This window comes from Ricinus communis, chromosome 2 (assembly GCF_019578655.1).
Source record: "Ricinus communis isolate WT05 ecotype wild-type chromosome 2, ASM1957865v1, whole genome shotgun sequence".
In the NCBI taxonomy this organism is placed as follows: Eukaryota; Viridiplantae; Streptophyta; class Magnoliopsida; order Malpighiales; family Euphorbiaceae; genus Ricinus; species Ricinus communis.
In genome coordinates, this window is record NC_063257.1 from 25,977,985 (window position 1) to 25,985,106 (window position 7,122).

Consider the following 7,122-nt stretch of genomic DNA (forward strand, 5'->3'; position numbering starts at 1 on the left):
TATTGACCAAAAGCCTATCACCTTATGTTTCCATTAGTTAGCAAGTTTTTGAGCCTTAACCTTTTCTTCATAATCTACACCTATACACTTCAATTATACCATTCTTTACATTTATCTTTCCTTTACCCTTATGCTGGAATTTCTTTCTGTGATTTATTCAACTTTATGTGGGATTAAAAGCTAGTTGCTATGTTGGTAAATTCACTAAATCTTTTTGATATTTTAAATGCTCCCTTTAATCCAATTTGTATTTGTTATTCTTTATGTTTATTCGAGTTGTATGCAGTGGTCGCTAATAAGCTGCTAGTTCATTGTGAAAAAAATAATAATAAATAAAAGAAGAAAAAAAAAGAATATATAATAAACAAATCTCTTTAATTATTTATCTTTTTATTGGATTTAGAGCATTTGCGAGCATTATTCTATGAAGTAAGGATTTTAGTGAATGATTCTTTTTGTGATCTTAGGCATTTAATCCTTTGAGCATATACTATTGTTTATCGCACGAATTCCAGCACTTTCACATTTCTGTCCAAATCTCCATACCTTTACCTTAGCCCCATTACAACCTTGGTAAAGACCCTTTGATTTTGGTATTTACTTATTCACAATAGCGAAGATATGATTTATGAGCAAGCTTATGGTGAGCGGGTCTTGTGCATTTGCTTTGAGGGATTTGTTATTTACCTAATATACACTTTGAGCGACTTGAGTGATCCCTGTGAGGCATTGGTTCATGATGTTTGTGTTGAGTTGTCATTTAAGTTACTCATGCATTAATATTATTTCCATTCTTTGTTAATGATTTGCAATTTGATTCATAGTTGAGTATCCTTTGAGATGTGTTGAATACTATCTGTTGTGGACTAGGGGCATAAATTGTAAGGAATTGCTAACTGTAGTTTTATGGGGCGAGTTGTTAATTGCTTGAGGACAAGCAATAGCTTAAGTGTGGGGTAATTTGATGAGCATAGTTTTACACATATTTGCTTGCATATTATTGCGTATGTTCTTAGCAATTATTGTGCTTTTATTCCCAGATCACCCGTGTTTTGTGTTCTTTTGCATTTTAGGAACATTTATAGGACCATCATCGGTGTTTAAGCAATTATAGATCAATACGTGCGGAAACGGACGAGAATTCATCAATATCGGACAAGAGCCCGCAATGCATACATTGAGCACGGCCTGGACTCTGGCCGTGCTCAACCATTGGCTTTGATTCTTGAATTTTGCACTTTGGGCACGGTTTCCGTAGCCACCACGGCCTTCAGCACGACCCGTGGTGGCCAACACAGGGAGCATCATGGCCGTGGTGAGACCCTACTTGGTGAGATCCACAGTTTCGGCCGGCACGGACTTGGCCGTCTTGACCTTGAACACGGCCGTGCTGAGTTAAATATATAAGAAAAATGAATTTTTCTTAGAAAGAAGAGGAAAAAGAGTGACATAGAGCCCTAGCGGCTGGTTCTGCACAGTATTGAGTGCGAGAGAGAGTTGCGGGGAGTAAGAATCCCGGAATCACAAGGTTCCGAGTGTAAAACCGTAGTGGAAGCAATTCAAGAGGCAGTTTGGGAGATTAATCAAAGTGTAGATCCAGATTTGGAGCTGTTCATCCAATTCGAGAGAAAAGGGTGTACATGTTTTATTTTCATTATTCTTTCATTGTAATTGATTTCCTAGATTGTTTTAAACATGAACATGTTTAGCTAGACTGATTTAATCCATTGGGATTTCTTTACTATGTTGGCTTGATATTATATTGTTGGATTGTTTGGGTTAATTTTGTATTCTTCTTATTTTCAATATTAATAAGATAATGCACTATTCATGAGATGTTGTGAATTGTGATGTTTAGATTGCTTTATGAGATTCAGAAATCCGTTTGGCAATTGGAATTTTGAATAGCAAGAACTGGTTAATAATCGCTTAGAGATAAAGATAGTTAACTAGCCGGATTAAGAATTAACAAAGCTTAATAGAGGCGGATTAAAGCTTAATGCTAATTTAAGAATCAATCGTTAGGAAGAGATTCCAACTTTAGGTTAGTAGGTTTAGAAATTCGGTTATCTCGAGAGAGAAACCGAATTCGGTTAAGAATTCGTCCACGGGTAGCATAATTAGACTCACCGATCCTTTATCTTTTGTTCGGTTGCCAACTAGTTTAGATTCCCTTTGGGTTTGTCTTCTTGTCTTGATTATTTCATTTATCAATTACTCCTGCATCTCCCTCGGAACTTAGCTTGTAGTTAATAGTTAGTTTAGAAATTATTCATTATCCATTTTAGGTTAATATAACAAAGAACAAAGGAGTAACTCTGGGCTTTCACTTTCCCAAGGAATACGACCTTGATACTCGCCACTAGTGCTAGACTGCATCGATAGGTACACTGCCTTAGATTGTAGCTAACACGATTAGCGCACATCAACTTGCAAAAGTACTCCTCTTACAGGCTATTTTCTCATATCTACAAATATATCCCTCTTACGGGGTTGCTTTCTCATATTAAGAAATATACCCTTATTATGGGGTTGCTTTCTTATATTAAGAAATATACCCTTATTATGGGGTTAGTTTGACATTCTCATAAATATACCGCTATTATGAAATTGTTTTCTTATATTAACAAACACACCCCTTTTACGGGATTGCTTTCTTATATTCACAAATATACCTCTCTTACAGGGTTGTTTTCTCATATTCATAAATATAGCCTGTCTACACAGTTGTTCTCTCATACTCATAAATATACCCCTATTATGGGGTTATTTTCTCATTCTCACAAATATACCACTTTTATGCGGTTGGTTTTTCATAGTTACAAATAGACCCCTCTTACAAGGTTGTTTTCTCATATTAATAAATATACCTCTCTTATGAGGTTGTTTTCTTATATTAAAAAATATACCCCTATTACGGGGTTGTTTTCTCATATTTACAAATATACCCCACTTACGGGGTTGTTTTCTCATATTTCATAAATATACCCCTCTTCCGGAGTTGATTTCAGATATTCATAAATAGACCCCTTTGACGAGGTTGTTTTCTCATACCCACAAATATACCCCTCTTACGGGGTTATGTTCTCATATTCACAAACATACCCCTCTTACACGGTTGATTTCTCATATTCATAAATATACCTCTTTTGCGGCATTGTTTTCTTATACTCACAAATATACTCCATTTACTGTGTTGGTTTCTTATAGTGACAAATATATCCCTCTTACGAAGTTGTTTTCTCATTTTAAAAATATACCTCTTTCATTGGGTTACTTTCTGATCCTCATAAATGGACCCCTCTTACGAGGTTGTTTTCTCATATTCATAAATATACCCCTCTTACAAGGTTATTTTCTCATATTAAGAAATATGCCCCTATTACAAGGTTGTTTTCTCATATTCACAAATATAGCCCTCTTACGGAGTTGATTTCTGATATTCATAAATAGACCCCTTTTACAAGGTTGTTTTCTCATACTCACAAATATACCACCCTTACAAGATTATTTTCTCATATTAACATATATGCCCCTCTCACATGGTTGATTTCTCATATTCATAAACATCTGCATTATTTTCTCATACTCATAAATATACTCCACTTACTAGGTTGTTTTCTTATAATGACAAATGATATGCATTATGTTACATATGTTTATATGCCCAATTACTTCCATTTTTGTGCAGAGTTATCTTGTTTTATGCCAGATTCACCTTGTTTGGTTCCTTTCATGTTTCAGGTGATCATCGATAGACATTATCAATATTTGAAGGAGATATGTGTGAATACAGATCAGAATCCATCAAATTGGAGCAAAGGCTAGCATTTCAAGGTTGAGCACGGCCTAGACTCGGGCTGTGCTGAACCATCGATATTTAACCCTCAAAAGTTACCTTTCGGCACGGTTTCCAAGGCCACCACGGTCTCCATCATGGCTCGTAGTGGCTCAGCACCGGCAAGAGCACGGTCAGGGAGAAGAACCTACTTTTCGGGACTCGAAGGTCTAGCACGGCCTGGACTCCGCCCGTGTTGACCAGCACAGGCTTGACCACGGTTGTGCTGGGAAATTTATATAGGCAAAATCGATTTATTTTGCTAGGCTTGGATTTTCTGATTTTAGATCTCACATACGCGTGTGAGCCACCCCTTTTTAGACTTCGATATTCAACTTTAGGAGACTATTTCGCATATTGAAGGATGGATTTCAGTGGTTCAACATTGAAGATCAAGAGTGGATTTGGAGGCATTCAAGAGGGAATTCCAGGTTCATTATTTAGATTTGGAGATTTAGGAATGTTCATCTGACTTAAAGAAGAAAGGTGTACATGTTTTCAATTTTCTTTTCTATATTTGTTCCTTATTTTGTGTTATTCGTTAGCATGAGTAGCTAGAACTATTGAACCCATTGAGGTTCCTTTATTTGTTGGATTGCACTTAATGTTTATGAGATTTTGATTATTAATGCTTGTATTCTTCTTGCTTTAAGTATTAATAAGATATCACATCATTCATGAGATGTTGTAAATTGTGTTGTTCAAATTGCTTTATGTAATTGAGAAATTCATTTAGTAGTTGGAAATTTGAATAGCAAGAACTGGTCAGTCATCACTTAGAGATAAGAGTAATTAACTAGCCGGATTAAGAATTAACAACTGTTAATAGAAGTGGATTAATCTTAAGGCTAACCTAAAATCAATCATTAGGAAGAGATTTCGTCGTTTAAGTTCTTAGGTTTAGGAATTCGGTGTTTTCGAGAGGCAAATCGAATTCAATTTAGAATTTGCTCACCACTAATCACAATTGTGTAATCAATCTAATCTCTACCTTCACTAAAATCCAATTAGCTTAGGTCCCCTTGGGTTTGCTTTCTTCCTTTGATTGTTTCACTAAACCTTTGCAGATTGCTTGACATTTAGCTAATCACTTAGCTTGCATCTAGTCATAGAATAGTAATTTCATTAATTTTATTTAAGGTTAGATAACATAAGACGCAGATTAGTTCCAGGATCACCCTTTCCAGAGAATACGATCTTGATACTCGCCATTAGTGCTAGTCTACATTGATAGGTTCACTACCTTATATTGTAGCTACATAAATAGCCCATCAATAAATATATCCCTCTTACGGGGTTGTTTTCTCATTTTCAAAAATATACCCCTTTTATGGGGTTGTTTTCTGATACTTACAAATAGACCTCCTCTTACGGGGTTGTTTTCTTATATTCACAAATATACCCCTCTTACGAGGTTGTTTTCTCATATTAAAAAATATACCCCTATTACGAGGTTGTTCTCTCATATTCACAAATATACCCCTCTTATGGGGTTATTTTTTCATATTCACACAATTTATGTTTGTGTTACTCTAGCCATTTTTTGTTTTCTGTCTTTTGATTCTTTATTCTTTTATTCATTTCTATATTCTTTGGTTGCTACCTCTTAATTTCAGGTAGTTTATGACCAGGAGCTCTAATCCTACCACTGTAGATCCTCTTGCTGAACTAGAGCGATCCCTCCACCTTCTGAGGAAGTGTATGCAAGAAGAAGAGGAAGCGCGGATAGAGATTGAAGCCCTTACGAATAGACCAGCAGAGATGGGAGACAACAACAACAACCAAGCTGCGGATAAAAATAGGACAATGTATGAGTTTGTTAGACCCTCTCTTGTAGGGACACAGACAAGTATAGTGCGGCCACATGTGGTAGCTAACAACTTTGAGATAAAGCCGAACGTGATACAAATGGTCCAGAATAGTGTGTAATTTGGGGGATTGCTGAGCGAGGGTCCAAACGCTCATATAGCCAGCTTCTTAGCAATCTGTGATAACTTCAAGATAAATGGAATGACTGATGATGCCATTCGGTTGAGGCTGTTTCCTTTTTCTTTGAGGGACCGAGCGAAGAGATGGTTACAGTCACTCCCAACCAACACTATTATGACATGGAGTTCTTTAGCTGAAAAATTCTTATATAAGTACTTTCCTCCTGCTAAAACTGCTAAATTGCAAAATGACATATCTTCTTTTGTGCAGTTCGATGACGAGAGTATGTATTATGCCTAGAAGAGGTACAAGGATTTGCTTCGATGTTGCCCGCATCATGAATTACCAGTATGGATGCAGGTTTAAACTTTCTATAGCGGTTTGAACCTCGATACTAGGCAGATGGTAGATGTTGCAGCAGGTGGGGCCCTAAACAGTAAGACACTAGAGCAGGCGCAAAATCTGATAGAGGAGATGACCATGAACAACTACCAGTTGCAATCCTCTAAGAGTCGGCCAATCAAGCAGGGAGTTTTCAACCAGCTAGATTCCACAGCAGCCTTGGCAACTCAAGTGGAGCTTCTGACTAAGAAATTAGACCAATTCCAAATGACGGTTCATGCAGCACAGATAAACTGCGAGTTCTGTGGTGACCCGCACTACAGTGCAAACTGTAATGCGGGAGGTATGTTTGCTTCACCTTCCACTTCTTCTCCTTCTTCATCCTCTATTTTTTCTGCTGACCTTGAACAGGTAGACTATATGGGTAATGCACCTAGACAGCAGAATAATCCATACAGCAACACATACAATCTCGATTAGCGCAATCATCCCAACTTCAGTTGGAGGAATAACAACGCCTAGAAACCATTCGGCTTTTAGAGACTGCATCAGCAACAGCCCTACCCGCAAGCTGGTGCATCCCAACTACCTCCACCTTAGGAGAAGAAGCCCAATCTCGAGGTGTTGGTGATGAAATTTGTGTTCTCTACTGGCAATAGGTTCCAGTAGACAGACATCGCACTTAGGAATTAGCAGGCCTCCCTTCAGAATTTAGAGACTCAAATAGGCCACATTTCTAGGATGTTGGCTGCAAGGCAGCTAGGGACTCTGCCTAGCACTGCAGAGTCCAACCCGAGGAAGCATGTGAATGCAATCATGTTGCGGTCATATCAGTATGTTCCTGTTCCTTTTGTTCCTAACAATGATGCTGATGTGCAGGTATATTCAAGTAGGGAAGTTGAAGCTACCCAGGCAAAGGAACCAGAGAAGGAAGAGCCAAAGGAGATTCCACTGAGGGAATACCAGCCTAAAATTTCGTAGCCTGCTAGATTAAAGCAGGCGCAAGTCGAGCA

The 7,122-nt window shown here is 37.6% G+C and overlaps 1 non-coding gene across 1 annotated transcript; it reads right to left on the reverse strand.

Moving 5' to 3' along the window:
* Positions 1 to 6,005: 6,005 nt before the first annotated feature.
* LOC112534617 lies at positions 6,006 to 6,111 on the reverse strand. Its single transcript, XR_003078893.1, has one exon. It is a non-coding gene; the product is annotated as a small nucleolar RNA R71 (small nucleolar RNA).
* Positions 6,112 to 7,122: the final 1,011 nt, after the last annotated feature.